Source organism: Thunnus albacares, chromosome 11 (assembly GCF_914725855.1).
Source record: "Thunnus albacares chromosome 11, fThuAlb1.1, whole genome shotgun sequence".
Classification (NCBI taxonomy): Eukaryota; Metazoa; Chordata; class Actinopteri; order Scombriformes; family Scombridae; genus Thunnus; species Thunnus albacares.
This window is the reverse complement of record NC_058116.1, coordinates 31566259-31585438: the sequence shown is the minus strand read 5'-3', so window position 1 is coordinate 31585438 and position 19180 is coordinate 31566259.

Sequence of the window (19180 nt, the reverse complement as noted above, 5' to 3'; positions counted from 1 at the left end):
AGACATCACTAATGAGGCTACTTACAGGTTCATATGCAGTCCTCTGCAATCTTAAATTTTCAACCCGAGCAACGTCCTCAGCGCTGAGGTCCTTGGGTGTTTGGCCCACACGGTGCCCTCAGCCCCGTCTTCCACAGCCTCTGCCTGATGCTCCTCATACAGGGCTCCTTCATCTACCCGCCCGTCTGCTCATAGAAGCAGCTGTGGGGTTGAATTCTTCGTCCGAGGCCAGTGTCTCGGTCTCAAAACTCAAAATGTCACATGTTTTGCAAAGTGACAAATGTAAATAAGCTGCTTATTTACTAGCTTGCCATCTATGTTACTGAAACAGTGTGTTAGCTAACGTCACCTATGCAGCTAAATAAGCTTACTGTACTTTCAGAAACACTGTAACGTTACTTATATCATCTGGCCTCTTCAGATGCCGTGGTTGCTCACCTGCAGGGCTGGAGAACGAGGGGGAGGGACCTGGAAGTTGTACTCTAAGTCCACTCTCTTCTCAATCCTACCAACTGCAGCTTTAAACTGATCTTCTTCCAACAAAACGTGTGATTTTGAGTGGAAATCAGTAAAAAATGCATCTAAGCTGTAATCATTCATGTGTGTTCAGTATAAACTGGATCTACTTCCTTCACTGACTGTGTGTTTTTAGGATACCACCCAAGAAAACACATTGATCCGTGGCAGGACAGCAGTGGGAGTCAGTACATGCTGTACAAGGCGACCGGTGGTCTGTCATTGATCAGATCCTCCATGAAGCCGAACAGCCAAACACCTTGGGGTGAGATGCTTCTTATTGATCCGTCAGCCAGTCAGAAGTAGTCTCTAGAAAAAAAATCTTCCTTCCTGTTAATTATTTGAGAGACACGAGTGATGAGCAATGGAAATAAACTCTTAGCTTTATTGTGTGTGGGAAGTACCTGTATACAGTATATATCAGTGCTGCCAACTTTTGACTTCAGCTTGGAATAAGATTTGTTCCTAGGAGGGATCTTTTCAGTCATTTGTGTTTATTGGGTAGCTCCCATCATCCGACACTCCCTACTTCAGTCTCTCAGGTCTACAATAGAAGTAAACAGGTATATACACGGGCCCCTAGTTGTGTTTTAAAATGATGGAGCAAACTTGGACAGATACATAATTGGCAGGAGGGTCTGTTGGTCCTCTCCCAGAAATAAATCTTGTAATTTAAAGCATATTTCCTGCGTTTCTATACCACCTGACCTCTTGGATTAAGTCAAGAAACAGCCACTTGTACTAGTCTGGATTAGTTAGATTGAGGGTGCTATGAACACCAAGAATGCATTAAGAGCAGTATATAATTGGGTGGATCAGGACAATGAAATGATTATCAGAAGAAGGAAATGTTTTCCATCTCATCCAACCCTGCTCCACCTGAGAAACAGCCTTAGCTAACTGGTTTGAGCCAGTTGTGCTGAAGCAGGGTCTCTTATTTGGCGCCAGATTTGACAGATTGATTTTTAGAGAGATTAGAGCATGTTGGTAACCCTGTATAATGTTAACTTAAAATGTAAAACTATGTTATAATTCTAGATTTCAGCACTGAGGTATTACTCTGATTACTCTGAGTAGCATGCATGGGAATAAATTACAATATAAATAGATTTGTGTATATTTCTCCCTGAATAACTCGTTGCTGCGAGGTGCTGCGATTGCGCTGTGCTGCTCTGTCTTGTCTGTCTGTGCGTGCACTGCGTCCTCTTTTCGCGTTGTGATGTAATCACTTATGAAAATGCTGAAAGTTATGAAAAGTCTTGTAATTGGTTTGCAAATTATCTCCGAGTGTGGCGGATGGCTACATGTCAAGCTTTAGGAGCGTTAACAAAGGTGTGCCACAGGGTTCCATTTTAGGGCCACTTTTATTCATTATTTTCATGAAGGAATTCGTTGAAAAAGTGACAAGCAGCACAATTAATCTTTACGAGTCTTTTATCTATACAACAGCGCCTTCTGTTAGCCAGACGGTTCAACACTTACAGCAAATATTGATTGATTGTTCTTAAATCACTGTTAAACTCAGATAAACAAAGTGTATGTACTGTTTCCAGAAAACTGACTAACAGTATCATGGAAGTTAATATAACTACACTTAATGGGTCACCAATTGAGAGAGTGTCTCTCTTATAAATACCTTTGTTTCTGGATAGATGATAAGCTATACATCAAAATGCATATTGATGAAATGACTTAGTCTTTAAAAGCAAATTGGCATTCTTTTATAGAATTATAGAAAGCAAACTGTTCAGTCAACCTTTTTATCCGTTATGGACTATGGTGGTGTAATTTATATGCACTCTCCTTTTTTCTACTCTTAAACCTCTCGATGCAGTCAATCATAAGGTTCATAAATGGCAATGGCTTTAGGACTCATCATTGCATTCTTTATGAGAAAGTTGGGTGGCAGAACAGCGCTGCATTTTATTTATATACAAAGCTCTCCTTGGCAAACTTCCTGGGTACCTTACATGTCTTATTAACTATAGTTCAATTTCACACTGCACTAGGTCCCAAGACTATTTGGTCCTTGAAAATAAATGCGTTAGCACTGAGATTGGGAAATTGGCTTTTAAATATTACGCTCCACACAAGTGGAACAACTTGCAGAAGATAGTAAAATTAGACGAGCTAATCCCTTTTAATCATTTTAAATCTCTTTTAGCTGACATAGGGCAGTGTGAATGCATGTGTTTGAATTGAGCTTTAACTTTTATGTGCATATATTGCTTTTTATTGCCTTAATATGTTTTCATAATATGTTTTATTGCTTTTATATAATGCTTTTATTGTTTCCTATATTGCTTATTGCTTATCTGTTTATATTTGCTGATTATGTTTATTGTTTCTTATATGTTATATTTGTATTGCAATCAGGGAAATCCTTTTAAAAGAGAGCCTGTTCTCTGATGGTCTCCCCTGGCTAAATAAAGGTTTGAATGAATGATTTTGTTTTTCACTTCATGAGAAAATGGACGTGTGGCATGAGACTTGGCAGCCCTGATATATATATAAAGAGAGGCACTGCAGCATCTAGGCTCCATAAACACACCATCAGTGGCCTCGGAGGGGGCCGTGCACAATGCATTCTGGTTGTTGTAGGATTGTTTTTCCCTCTTGGAGTGATGGGGATAATCAGCTCATCCGCTCACCTGTCAAAGTTTACATGAAACAGCTCACACACACGCACGCACACACACACACACACACACGCACACACACACGCTGCATCTTTTGTATGTAACATGTAGAAACAGAAAAAGAGACGTTTGTGGTTTAAGAAGCAGGCAGGAAACAGATTTACTGACCATCCAACAGCTAGCGTTAGCGTAGCCTCGGTGATGCACACAGCACTGCAGAGGTCCTGACCTCTGACCTAAACTAGCCTGTGGCTAACGTTAGCAAGCCGGCTAAGAACACACAACATGAGGAATAATGAGACTTATTGTCTGTCAGCTGATCGCAGAGACCACAATAATGATCAAATCCCAGTAAGACAGCAACAGTGGGATTAGCAACTGTAATAAATTACTGAATTTCAAATTGTAACCCTTCACACTACTGTTACTGATAAATGTAATTATATAACTGTAACACATCACAAACATACCAACTCCACTTCATGTCTCATTCTAATTCAGATTGTGTATACTGTGTCTTTATCTGTCCTGCAATGCAGATGTGTATAGATTTTATTTCTTAATTGTTAACTGTACATATATATCCAGTTAATACACACACAAAGTTTATTTACAATCAAATTTTTATTAATTTATATTTACATTGTAACTTATACTTCTATTTATACTGTTTTTTGCACACACAGTCTTTATTATATCAGTATACAAGCACATAGTTTATTATTATCATTATTGTTATTCTTCTTCTTCTTCCTATTATTATTATTATTATTATTATTATTATTATTATTATCATTATTGTTTAATGTCCATGTTTATTGCTCTTTCTGTTGACATCTGGACCACACTGAGTTCCTTGTACTTGCTACTTGGTAAAAGTAACACATTAATGCCCAACACTGGTCATAGGGCATCAGTATTGAAAATAACTGTACAATTTCTACTACATAGAAGACCTCGTTTTTAAGAAATCATCCTATTTACAGAGGTAAAATTTCTCTACTAAGGATCAGCATCAGTGAATCCACTTTCAAATCAGAAAAAGTCGCTCAGTAAAATCAATCAGAGTAATCAGATCAATGAAAATGTTTTCTATGGATCCCTGTTTTCACATCGCTAAGGCTCAGGATGTCCCGTCAACATGGTTCTTATATTCCTGAAAACCTCCTCTATACATTCAGATAACTGTGTGTGTGTGTGTGTGTGTTAAGGCCTTTCTATACTTTCTGTGTTCTGCAGGCAGCTGTAGACTTGCATGTGGACTTGCATGTGGATTTGCATGTGGACCGCGGACGCACACATGGTTTAATTCATAATTTTCTGGGGTCTGCGGACACACATGTATTCCACATGTGTGCACTAGTAGGGCTGCAGTGTGATAACTTTCATGTTGATTATTACAAACTGCTGTGCAGTGTTTTTTTTAGCCTTTCAATGCATTAGTTTGTTATTCCAACAGGATTTGTTGGATCATATTTCATTGTCTCACTTCAAACAACACGCCCACACCAACACTTTGTATTGTTTTACACATGGCTGTTTTTTCAGTATATGTGTGTGCTTTATTACAAACAATCCCACTGTATAAACCTGGAATCTGTGCGTAACAGCTGACCTTTTTATATACAGTCAGTGGTGTGGGTGGGTAGAAGAACACAGAACATTAATTACCGTTAGATCCTCGCTGATCCTGTTAATGAAGCTACCGCTGCTGTGCCACGTGCGTAAATGCACACAACACTAAAGCATCATTTCAGCTGCTGTGTGATGCTGCAGGTATTTAATGAAGTCAAAGGAAAGAATCTGACACGCAGCCAACAAACATCAGTATTGATGTCTCGGCAACATCCCAGATTACATTCAGTGACGCCTGAACGACATTAATGTAGAATTCAGACATTAATCTGACACGTTTCAGACTGAGTCACATTAATAGCTGCAGCCTGCTCTGACGGACGTTTCAGTAGATTATGTTATGGATGCAAAATAACAGAGTAAAGTAAAAGAAGCAAAATACATGAAAGTAGATTTGTGATGTTGGAGAGCTCTGTGTGTGCATCTCTGCTGACTAAAGACACACAAACTGTGTCTTTTAGTCTCTCTTTAATTTTCATTAAGGACCAATCTCTGTGCTGAAATGTGCTGGAAACGGCTCCGCTCATTGTAAAAGTCACTTTACTTCCTGTAATACCTCCACGACCTGTATGCATCTTGTTATGTGCAGCACCATATTTCTCCCCCCCTCCCCCCTGTCGCTCCATGTTAAGTTCCACTCTGTTACATTAGTACCAGTATTGAGGAGCAGGAATATGCAGAGAAAGGCTCAAAACATTTGGGGCTGAAGCAGCGGTGGCCCTCAGGACCTACAGGAGGGACACAGCTGCTGTGTTCACTGTTACTGAACACAAATGAGACGCAGGAGATTTTTTTCTGTGATTCACAGAAAAAAAACCTCCTTACCGTAAGTGTTGCAATATAGGAGCATTCGAGGGGGGACACAGTGATTCACGACTTAACAAGAATGTGAGAGTGCTGTGAGACACATATGGTGACTGTTCCATCAGCCTTTAAATGAAGGAAATTAAAAAGCTGGAATCCTGATTTATGAAAATAAGACAATGGAGACAAAGAGACTATTGATTGCATCACTTTTAAAAATGTACTGCTGTTTCTGGTGAGCAATTCGTCTAACGAGACCGAAATTAGATTTCTGTGTAAATGTGTGAACATTTTCAGTTTCCTACGACCTCTGATTGTGTTACATTGCTGAGACAAAAACACCAAAGAAAAGGCTCTTTATTTCAGACAATGAGCCTCCTGTTTCCGCATCACAGAGCACTAATGACGGCGTCCTGGTTGAAATGAAACTTCCACTTCATACAGGTGCCAAAACCTCCAGGAGATCCAACAGATTCAGATTCCTGCAGAGACAAAAAAGCCTCAGAGCAGACGGCGTGAAATCCAACTCCTCCTGCCAAACGCCGTGAAATTGGCTGAGGTTGTTTACTCTTTGTTTACTCGCCTGCCTTGCGTCTCATTCTGCTGCCAAGTTTATGATAACATGCTCTGATATTAAGCCGGCAACAAATTAATGTCTGCTGACTTAACAAATACAACTCAATACCGTTTGTTCAATCAGCGTTTTTACATCATTGCTTGTGTGAAAGTAAATCAGCTTCTGAACGTGTCGACAGCTTCGGTTAACAACAGATTATTACATCGACTGTTTCTGAAGTTATTATATCAATAATCCCTTCATTTACATTTAAATTAATCACTATAAATCTTTGCAGAAACTAATGAAACACATATGAGGACTGTGTTCCACATTGATCTGCTGTCTGGAGGAAAAACAACTTACAACCCACTGAGACGGCGTCGTTACTGACTCACAGCTGCGTTCATACACTTATTGGCCACTTGGGGGCAGCACAACAAGCTTTAAATACTAAATCTGACATGTAGTCATGTGCAACTGCAACAATTAGTCGATTAGGAGATAAACCATCAACTATTCTGATAATCGAACAATAAAGCACTTCACTTTTTTGAGGATTTGCTGCTTTTCTGTGATTTATATGATTGTAAACGGAAAATATTTGGCTGTTGGACTGTTGGTCGGACAAATAACAAGAAGACACCTTGGACACCTTGGACACTGAGCCACAGTGTTCACAGTATCTGGCTCCACTGTCTTTATTCACTTATGAATGTATGAACTGACAGTTGACTTATTGCTGCATTTCATTTGTTACCGACTTTGTCTGAGCACAAAACAAAACTAATAACACGAGTGTGACATATGATCACGGCTAATGAACGTTCTGTGTTGTGCTGCAGATAAATTGATTATTTTATGATCTCGACATCGTCTGACAAAACAAACAATTATACAGTTTAATGCCTGCGACTGTGCTGTGAGATCGGCTGTATGGACAATCTAAAATAAGAGCTCACAGAGGGAGTTAGAGCCACAAAGCATCTGTTAGCATCTAAACCATCTGCAAACATGTTCAATATGCTGTAAATCACTAAGAAACGTCAGCAAAGCAAAACTCTTGGACGACAGTTAATGTGGCTGCTGAAGAACAGACGCTGTCCTTCTCAAACGTTTCCCATCGACATTAAAACAGCAGAGCGAGCTACGGCGCCATGGAGACAAAAAAAAAATGATGCTCTCGATTTAATAATTTGAGGTTGTGTGTGTGTGTGTGTATATATATATATATATATATATATATATATATATATATATATATATATGCTGTATGTTTGCATGTTCCCACTGCCTGCGTAGTTTCTCTCTGGGTGCAGCAGGTTCGTCCCACAGATCAAAAACATGCAGGTTAGATCTTTTGGCGACTCTAAATTGCCCGTAGGTGTGAGTGTGAATGGTTGTTTGTCTCTATCAGCCCTTTGATTGACTGGTGACCTGTCTGAGGTGTTCCTCCCACCCGATGTCAGCTGAGATCAGCTGCAGCTCCCCTGCGACCCTCCAGAGGATAAGCGTTATAGAAAATGGATGGATGGATAAAACATTCCTGCCCTCAACCCTGCAGCTGAGTTTTTATCAGCTGGATGACATCCACAGGAGCATGAAAGTGTTTATGGCGAAAAAGTCTGCTATCCCGTATTCTACGCTCTATATTATAAAGGATCTCAGAGATAACAGTGTTGTGCTTAATATCCACATTTCTTAGTCAAAGATCAAAATAAAACCTTATTAAATCCAAGCGATCCACAGTGAGGGCGTAAACCAGGCGAGAGAATGGCATGGGGGGTGAAATCCATTAAACTGAGAGCAAAAATTACTAAATCGAGACCACAAATTAGTTGGTTTTTTTTTCTCCATGGCAGCTCCTGTGCTCTGAACATGAAGGTTTTATCTTTGTAAAACTTTCCCACAGTCTGGAAAAGTGATTTTTTTAATGTGCATGACATCCTGATCCTGAAAATCTTTGGGGGCAATCGGGAGAAACACTAATGAGCATGTGTGAAGCAAAACCTAGAAGCTAGAGAACCTTTTTTTGGCTCATGTGCCAGGCAGGAAACTTTGATTTGATTATATTCTTCTGGTGTTTTTGGCAGTTATAAAACAGCTTCAGGTACATTACCACCACTCTCTGACCCTGTATCAGAATTTATGTCATCATATTTGTGGCTAGTAGAGACACATTTTAGCAGTTCGAGTGGTGTTGATTAGGAGTGTGCCCAAATACAAATACATTATTTAAGCACAAATAGTGTTTTTTTTTGTTTTTTTACAAATATTTGTTTCATACAAACATTTTAAAAATGATTAGTTTTCAGGAAGAAAAAAAAAACCATGTTAAATACGGGTGCATAGGTCAGTAACATCACTGTGACGTCTATCAGCAGGTCTCAATGAGGGGAGTCACATCCACCTGCTACATGACGCACATTTCCTAATTTGGACATCAGTCCCGGAGTCGGGGGTGTTCCCCAGAGATAAAGCTGAACTACTGACACAAATGAAACGCTCTGAAAAGAACACTTCATGAACACTTATTGTAACACTTTAATTTTCTAAAATTAAAAGTGTAATAAAAACAAAAACAGGATTTTTTTAAACCTCTTTCCACTTTTATTCGAATACAGATACAGATAATTTTTGCTGCCTCAACAAATATAGATACAAATACAAATACTGGGCTCTCTGTACATCCCTAGTGTTGATGCAGAGTGCCAGTCGAAGTCAAAGTCTGACAAAAATGATATTTTTAGTGTCTTTTATTGATTAACCCAACAAAATGATGCATGAAATTCAATTCATGACCCTTGGTACAGCAATAATCAGACAACTACACAGCAAAAAAGCAGCGGACAAGAAACACAAAACTCTGTTTTTAGGTATATATATATATATATATATATACTTAAATAAATTATACAAACCTTTTTATAACGCCTAATTGTCGAGGCTGCTTCGGCACCTTCAGCTGTGTGAAATTACACCTTGATTTTCTTAGACTTACCTGATACAGCATGATCTGCAATAAACCTGCAGGATCACTGTTATTATTGTGCCATTTGAAAGGGCTTTTAGTGTTTGTACAATGTGTGTATTCATCACTGTGTGTGTGTGTGTGTGTGTGTGTCTTTATTGAGCCTCGTCCGCTCACACAATGAAGCTGAAAGCAGCTCACTGATGTGCAGAAGAGATCTGATGTTATTGGAAACTAATCCATTCACCTTGGCTGAAGTAAGACGTTGAGTTTCTACACGGAGAGACACATGAAATCATTTGTCACATTAATAAAGTTTATGTTGATAAAAGGCACTCGGGGTCACATTAGCATGTTTTCTAAAATATCTGCCGCAGCTAGATGTGACGGATTATATTCTCCTTCTCAGCTTGTAGGACGCGTGACATTTTTCTTTGACTCCTTCAAAAGGCTACGCCATCAATATCTACATGGCTGTTAAATGCCAAGGCAGCAGTTTGTCAGCGGTCTGAGTCCCGGCTAACAAATCGAGCTGCTCACCTGACAGAAAGCTGCGGCATTGTTCATCACACACACAGTTCAGACTAGAGCTATAACTGGTTTCCTTTCAGCACTAACAGCCTGTACAGCAGGAACTCTCTCCCCCCCTTGTAAGGATGCAAGAGTAGAAAACGTTTAAAAAGAGGGGCGAGAGAGTCTCAGTGAAGCCGCTCTATTTCACTGCAGCTGCCCCACAGAAATCTAATTTCATGGTGCTTTCACTGCTCCGTCCTCCAGTCATGCTGCTAATCTAATATCTTCCTTTATGTTGTTACAGCTCCAGCGTTGGTGTTATAATGTGGTTTCTATTACTGGACTAACATGTACATGCCTCCTCTATAATTGTAGCAGGCTGTTTGGGCTCAGACCTCATCACATACAACACCGCAGTCGCTCTGTTATAGCTAAATGGATTTTTTGGTAACAAGAAAACCTTCCTGTAACACAAAAACTACATTAATAATACTGATTAAAGTTGGATATAACTTCAAAGAAATATATAAAATTTTCTTTTAAAATTTTCTGTAATTCTTATCGTAACGTCAGTGTTTCCAGAAAATATAAAATTTTCTCTCAAAATGTTTTTTTTTTCTTATCTTAGCCTCAGGACATCATTACTTTAACATTAAAATTCAAAAGTCCACCTTGCAATTTCATCTCTGTGTCTATTTTCCATGTTGTTGACAAAATTAAACATTAAAAATTAAGAAAGTCAATTTCATAATCATTATGGCAGTTTTATTTGCCAGTATCCTCTCTCTCTCTCTTTTAAAGGTAGAGTCAAAGACACCCGTCTCATCGCGCTCCTTCAGAAGCTCCGCCCCCCCCCCCCCCCCCCCCCAAATTCATGGACGCACGTTGTCAAGGCAACAACTAAAAGACTCTGCGGACAAACTGCCTTCACCAGCAGAAATTTACTGAACCTGAATAGTTTGCATGTCGGCTCCACAGGAAGTAATCGACAGCGTTTGTATTTATTGATTCATTGATACGGTTAATAAGTTGGAAACACATACACAGCAGGATATTTCAACCCGATCACCAGAAGAAAACGTTGGCATTTCTGCAAACCACAGCAACGTATCATATCAACATTTCTACCCGTTGAATAATGATGTTTTATGGTGCGACAACGCTGTGGTTAAGGTCTAGTTAGGGGAAAGGTCATGGTTTGGGTATAATGAAAATAAAAAATAAAATAAAAACGGCCACTAAAAAAAAGCCGGTTTTCTCACCAGAAAAATGGCTGCAAATGTCCTGACGTCTTGTTAAAAACACCCGCTTTAGTCGGTTGAAATGTGCTTACTGCCAACAAACTTATTAACAATCCACCTGCCCCTCCTCCTCCTCCTCCTCCTATATAGAAAAGATCAACTCATATGGATCACATGTGAATTGAAATTATTTTTGAAATGTTAATATGCTGCATATTTCACGTGTTGAAACGTAGATATTCAACGTTTCTGTGGTTTGCAGAAACATACAGTGCCCACGTTTTATTCTGGCGACCAGGCTGGATATTTATGTGGTTTAAACAGCTTCCTGCTCAGATCACACTTCACTAAACGTGACAGAAACAGACTCTGAACGTGAAAAGACGTGACGCGACTGTCTCTGATTCAGTGTGGAGTTGTGTTGAGCACAAACGCCCCCTGCTGCTGATTGGCCGGTTTACAGAGCCGAGGCTGTGTATGGACACAGATATTCACTGAATTAGGCAAAAAGTCAAATATTTAATTTCATCATTTCTATTTTTTTATTTTTATTTTGTCATGCAAATTGACATTGTCAATCAGATTTAATTATCTCATTTGATTACTGACGGCCCTGGACTTCCATATTTTCCTGCAGAATATTTAAGTACAACCAAACCAAACCTCATGTTTCACTGTGATCCCAGATGTCAGATATTCACTATTATTATATATTATATTATTCTTATTACTGATGGAAAAGATGACGATAGAATGAATATAAATATTTTACTGTGTTGTCAAAAGAAATGTCAAAAGAGCCAATAAGGAAGAATGTTTTATATGGAAGTTTTATGCAACCAAGAGGCTGTGTTTTTGCGCAGGTGAAATTGTTCCTCATTAGTGGTGAAATCTCTCCACATACAGACATGACAGATATGTTTTTCTTCAACTTATTGATCAAACCAGCTGGTGGAGATCAAAGAGGTCAAGAAACAGCCAGAACACAATAGCAGATCCACAGAGTTCAATATCCTATTTTCCTCCGTCCTTCTGTTTCACAACCAACAACTCTTCAAGTGCAACGACGCTTCGCCTGAAATAAAAGCTTTACAGGGGGACTGATCGATAGCCATTGATTGCTACAAGATATTTAGTTCATCCATTCAATTAACCCGGAAAAAAAAAAACCTCTCTTTCTTCTTCTATCCATTAAAAGAGAATCTGAAGAATCATTGTTAAAGACAAAAAAACAATTCAGTTCCTGTTTGAATAAAAGTACATTTAGAGGACAAATGTCATGAATTTAAAGATTTGATATTTTGTTTAAAGCTGTAAATATTTTAGAGCAGTTTTTGGGGGCATGCTCTTGGATACGGGGTGTGATCAGAGGGAATACGTTATCATACATCATAGGTGGGCGTGGGTGTCGGAGGCTGGGACAACTGTGGCCAATCACATTCCCAAACTTTCATCTCCTCCTTTAAACACAGAGTTCCCCCGTCAGATGAACTGACAGATCCTGCAGAGAGTTTTCATCAGAGGAAAACTTGTTGCTGTAAACAAGTTTCAATATGAACACAGCAGCTAAAACACACAGAGAAGAGCAGATAAATGAATTCACTGCTCTGGACACGTTGATAATCCAGTTATCAACATGTGATTTCACCCACAATGATCCATACAACATATAATCCTTTGCAGTTAAATGCCTCCACAGTGTCATTTCAGTCAGGAGAGGCTCAGTTTACGTAGTGAATGGTGTTTATTGAACAGTATTGTTAGTATGATTTTTATCTGACCCTATGTATTTCACTGATTTTGGGTGTTGGACATGTGAAGTAAACATTCCAGAGTCTGCATGTCACCTTAGGTAATATGGTGTGGCCCTTCGGGGGGACCTTAGAAATACAAACAATGGATCCATGGTCAAGTTTGGAACTGTTCCAGATGTGGGTTGTTGTGACACATAATATGTTGTGAGGTAGCTGTCAATTACATGATGGATGGCTCCCAACTGACCTAGTGCCCATGGAAAACCTATGTTATTCATGTGATAAGATACAGATGTGTAACCTCATATAAGTTATGTACCGACAGGGGTACGGTGCCCAGACCATCTTTGTACATGGAATGGACCCGATGGCCATCGTCTAATAAACGTCTACAAAATAAGAACTTCGTCAGCTCTTCCTTTGAATGATATCATCACACATCCTTCCTTTCAAGTATGATGATAAATTTAAAAGTCTTTGGCGATTAGACTCCATCGTGATGTGGCCGAATATGGAGGGGGCCATAAAAGCATGAATAGGATAACCCCCCCCCCCCCCCGATGGAGTCTAGACACCGGTGGCGGTGATGGCGTGGATCGAGGTGGTGTGGTATCGGCTCCTGGAGACTCGGGGGGCCTCGCCGGAACGGGAGGTTGGGCAGATGAATGATGATGATCTGGGATGGAGAGGCGAGGAGCGAGCTCCGGTGTTGCGGCTGAGGAGGTGGATGCGATGATGCCTGCAATGACAGCTGACAGCGACAGAGAGAGAGACACGGTTTTAAAGTTTGACAGCAAGGCTGTGATTGGCTGTTTAGGGATTGTGGAGAAATCTGATTTGTTAACTAGAAGTGACGCAACTAGCTGATATGACAGTGAGAGGAGCCGAGAGAGAGAGAGAGAGAAAATGAATGGTGAATGGAGTCTTCCTGTCTGAATTTTCATTTCATATTTAACATGAAAATATAGATTTGGCTGTTTTACATGCAAAAATAACTGCTGACAGTTTGGTAAGGAAATAGTTGCTTGTTTAATCTTAAATACATGTCATCCTGTTAATGACTGGGGGAGTTTAAAATAACACACTTTTGTATAAAATTTAATCCAAACAATCTCTATCACATGTTGCTCATCACACGTCTACCTGTGTTGTGATTAAAAATGTGAATCTCCAGATGACACTTGATTTACTTTATATACTGAGCACAATAATTAATCACAACCGATAGAGTTTGATGTGCACGTCAGCAGCGAGGTTTCTGATGCCGGTTGCACACAGTTTAATCGACAGATCTGGCGTGTGTACGTAATCGTGTCTCGACAGCGTGAAACATAATTCAGATTAGAGACCGCAGATGGAACAGATACCTGCTGCCTTCACATGGTTGTACAGACAGTCACCAGGGTGAAGTAAAGGCCTTCAGTATATGATGCTGCCTGTTGTAGATGACAGATGCTGGTAAGAGTCACTCATTAATCTTTATTCATTATGTTATTACCAGAAAAAAAAACTGTCTGGAAAGTTTAAAGAAAAGCGAAACAGGTTTATATGGATGAGCCTTCAGCAAGTAAAACAGAAAAATAATAAGTGTATAAAGCTTTCGACCTGCTCTGAGCAGGCGAGCGGTGGGCGGCGTGAGGCGGACTCGTTCTTGGCACCGAGATCGCAGTGCACCTCGCCGCCCAGGGGTGGATTTAGTGATTTGGGGGCATTAGACAAACTCAATCATGAGGCCTCCTTTGTGCTTTATTTTCACCCTTTCTCTGGCGGTGGAAGTACTGAAAACTTTTAATATCACACTATCAATACTCTGTTAAAAGTTAAAGTCCTGCATTCAAAAATGTACAAGGTAAAAGAACAGAAGTTTTATTAGCACAATGTACTAACATTTACCAAACGTCGGTTCAAGGTGGAGCTCATTTTAACTGCTTTATATACTGATTTTTTGATCATATACTTTGTTTGAAAAATCTTTATCTGTAAAGTAACCAGTAACAAGCTGCCAGATAAATGCAGTACAATGACAAGTACAGTGTTTCTCATTGAAATAGAAGGAATACTCTGAGTAGAAGCAAACAGTTTCATAAAATCGAAATATTAAAGTAAAGTACATGCACCTCATAGCTGTAAGCATAATACTTGAGTAAATATAATTGGTTACTTTTCAATGTATGTGGCCCTATTTTAACAATATAAAGCACATGGTGCATTTAGTTAGTGTCCAAATCCACTTTTGCTAGTTTAACGGCGGAAAAATTGTCCGGAGTGCCAGGAACATGGTTCATAAGGGTTGTACTTAGTGTCTTAATTAATCATGGGTGTGTTTTGGGTGTAAGATGCAATAAACCAATCAGAGTGTCGTCTCCCATTCCCTTTAGAAGCCAGGTGCACGTACACCTTAATGGATTGCTGTTCTAATGGCACATTTGCCGAGTAGTAGAGAGGAAACAGATCTGCTCGCGCACGAAGTGAAAGCGCACGATCCATAACGAGCACACCGCTGCTCCTGGACCCTCCCGTGGCCCCAAACCACCAGTTTAACATCCTGTTCATTCATTTATTATAAAGTATGGAAATCTGATCACTGTACTCTCAAAAATGTTAAAGAATATTTGTTAAATATTGTTTAAAAATTAAATCATTCATTTTAATCATGTAAAGAATCATTAACACAGTTTTCGGACTTGATGAGCTCTCCAAGGTGCTGATCCTGCTGCTGGCAGCAGCTAGAAGCTGTGCAGATTTATTTCCTTCGTTAGTTTACTCATTGTTTTCACCTCATTTATTTCCTCATGCCATCATGTATTGATGCAGCAGGAGAGTCGATCTGTGACTGATCTGTTGTCGATATCCGTTTGCTGGGTCTTGACAGACACCCGGGTCTGTTTAAATACCTTTGTGTATTGATTTGGTCGAATAATTAGCCAATTTTATCCGTCATTACTGCATATCACTGTCTTGATAATGCACCTTTAAAATAACTGCATCATTGACTTCAGATCAGGTTTTTGTTGGTCAATCGTGCAAACACTTTCCGCTGCCTCAAGAGAGCAACATGCCAACAACGACCGACACATCCACGGCCTCTCAGATGGCTGCAAGTGCATTTGCTATTTAAGACTGATGCAGGTTTCGTTTTCCCGTCCATGTAGTTTAAACTAGCAAAGACACTTGCGTCTCACTTGGCGCCACTTTGCACCGGGCATAAGATACGGCCCCTGGTATTAAGGAGGTTTATGGTTGTTAGTATGACTTTTATCTGACCCTATGTATTTCACTGATTTTGGATGTTGGACATGGGACCTAAATATCCCATAATTTGCATGTCATTTTAGGTAATGTGATATAGCCCTTCTTGGGGGGACCTTTAAATACAAATAATGGGTTTATGGTCAAGTTTGGAACTGTTCCAGATGTGGTATGTCGTGACACATAATATGTGGTGAGGTAGTTGTCAACCACTTGATTGGATGGCTCCCAACTGACCTAGTGCCCATGGAAAACCTATGTTATTCATGTGATAAGATACAGATGTGTAACCCCATATAACCTAGGCACCGACAGTGGTACGGTGCCCAGACCATCTTTGTACATGGAATGGACCCGATAGCCATCGTCTAATAAACGTCTACAAAATAAGAACTTCGTCAGCTCTTCCTTTGAACGATATCATCACACATCCTTCCTTTCAACTGTAATAATCATTTACCAGGTTTTCCCTCTGTTCACTGAACCAGCCAGTGACAAGTGGGATCATCTAACAAGTGACAAACCAGAATCAGAACCTTATTGCACATACAAAGAATTTGCCTTGGTGTTGTGGTGCAAAACATTCAAAATATACACAAAATTAAGTAATCCTAAATAATATATAAACGAAAGAAAGAAATTTACAATAGAAAATATGTAAAATATAAGTGAGAAGAGCTGCTACAGGTTTGCAGTTTTTCTCGATTGCTAAGACACATTTCTTAAAATTATGCTCCATTTCCCAAAACTCTAAAACACAAATGCACAACTGCACACTCATCTTAACAAAAACTCTCCACTCAAAACTGTGTAATCTGACATCTAAACCAGATGCACACACACACACACACACACACACACACAACAAACCAGCCGTTACACACCGGTGAGATCTGCTCAAAACACTTCTGTAAAAAAACTTTCTGCAATGAATAATGATGTTGATGCTTTTCTCCCAGAACAGCATGATGTCTTTACATGATGAACACAATATAAAGACACAACATGTATATATATAAAGTTTTTAATTCCTCAGTGTACTGTAGTAAAATAAACTGAAACTGAGTGAAAATGTAAATTACTGTAAAAATATGCAACTGATAAAGAAAGTAGAATACAGTTCAATCTATCTATCTATCTATCTATCTATCCTCTATCTATCTATGTATCTATCTATCTATCTATCTATCCACTATCTATCTATCCTCTATCTATCTATGTATCTATCTATCTATCTATCTATCCACTATCTATCTATCCTCTATCTATCTATGTATCTATCCACTATCTATCTATCCTCTATCTATCTATGTATCTATCTATCTATCTATCTATCCACTATCTATCTATATCTATGTATGTATCTATCTATCTATCTATCTATCTATCTATCTATCTATCTATCTATCTATCTATCCATCTATCTATCTATCTATCTATCTATGTATCTATCTATCTATCTATCTATCTATCTATCTATCTATCTATCTATCTATCCATCCATCCTTAGCTTCTGATTGCTTTGTGAATGATTTTGACTCTTATGTGTTTCCACCTTGATAATTATGTGTTAATTGGGTTCCAGCTGTGATGACTTAATGATATTGAACGCCAGCGTTTTCTTAACGAGCACATGAGTGAAAACAGGAGAATAGAGTGTTTATAGTTTTGGGAAATGAGTTTGTCTTTTGGTAGATGGCGTCATGGTTTGGGGTGTTTAGTGTGATGGAATTCTCCATCTTTAGGGGTTTACAGGTTGGAGTGACATCGGGTCAAGACGACATCTTGTGGTCACGCTGTAATTCTTAATCTCTCCTCGAGACGTCAGTTGTCTGTGATGTTTTGGTGAAAGCGGGAACCTCTCTGATAAAGAGTCTATCAGCACTACCATGGTGAGAGGACCCTTCTAGACAACACAGATAGGTGGAATGTGTCGCCAAATAGAAACTAGTGAACCGATTTGACTGATTTTTCATATCATAGGCCGATCTGCTTGGGTTAAATACTAACACTCAGACTGTCAGAGAGCAGAACGGGAAGAGACGGCATCCGAGTTACACCGACTTGGATGTTCGCTGTTTACAGTTCTCCTCAGCAATAAGACATCAAAGGCTCGTGTGTGCTCCTCTCTCCACTGAAGTGTTGACCATCGCTCAGAAATATCCACAACATTTAGTTAATAGGGCCAGTTATTAACTGTAACTTTTAAATCGAAGAGGATTAAAATGAATTTTTGACCAGAAATGTGCAGCAGATGTGTCCTGCTAGTTGTTTCAGGGGGAGCAACGGAAAAGCAGATTTACTTTTGGGAGTTACAATGATTTTACTTCACTTTTCCTCACATTACATCGAGCAGTTTCTGCGTCCTTGACGTCAAGTGACGGAATAGTCTATTAATCTATGGTGCGCGGAGGGGGGGGTAATTTTGCGGGTGTAATGAGTTAGAATGGTAAAATAATTTCTCCATGTTTTTTTCTCCAGTTTTATTTATTCAGTTTTAGATGGTTGTCACAAACATTATGCTTATGTTTCATATCTAAACATCAAAATAAATCTATAGCTGTTTGGGGCCCCAGTCTGTCCCTGGCTTCTCCTCCCAGTATGGCACACGGCGAGTCACCAACATACCAAACCAGCACAACTGAGGAGATAACCTCAGTGCACCGCAGGAAAACAGCGAACCCTAACCAGCTGCTTCCTGTTATTATTTTGAAATTTGTGAAGTAAATCCTCTAAAAAACAGAGAATAAGACATAAAATGTCAGCGTACTCGTTTAAAGATAAGCAGTATCGTATAAATGTCACATTAAAACATTTCTGTGGGAATTAAGGTCAAAGTACAACTTGAGGTAAATTTATAAACTATCAGTTTCTTCTTTAATAAAGTTGTAAAGACTTCAAAATAAAATAAATCGTCCACTCCAGTGATTTAATGTGGTGATCAAGCTTAGTATGTTAAACATTATATTAGAATGACTATAAAAAGGGATACTTACAGATTACAAATGAAAACTTTCCCCTTTAAAAGGGTTTTATATGTATTTGATTTGACACAGTGGGTTTGTCTCCTGGCAGCGTTATCACAGAGTTACAAACTGATCTGGGAGCAGTTCATCTCCAGGGTCACTGTGTACAGACGCTGTCGTGCCTGAACCTTTGATTTGCCTTTAGAGCAAATATTACCTACAAATCCCACTACTGAGGGAAATACTCCTTTTGAATTCTCTTAAATTCTTTTAACTGATGTTTGAGGCAAAATGAATAAAGAATGAAAAAAAAAAAAGAAGCCTCTACAATTTCCT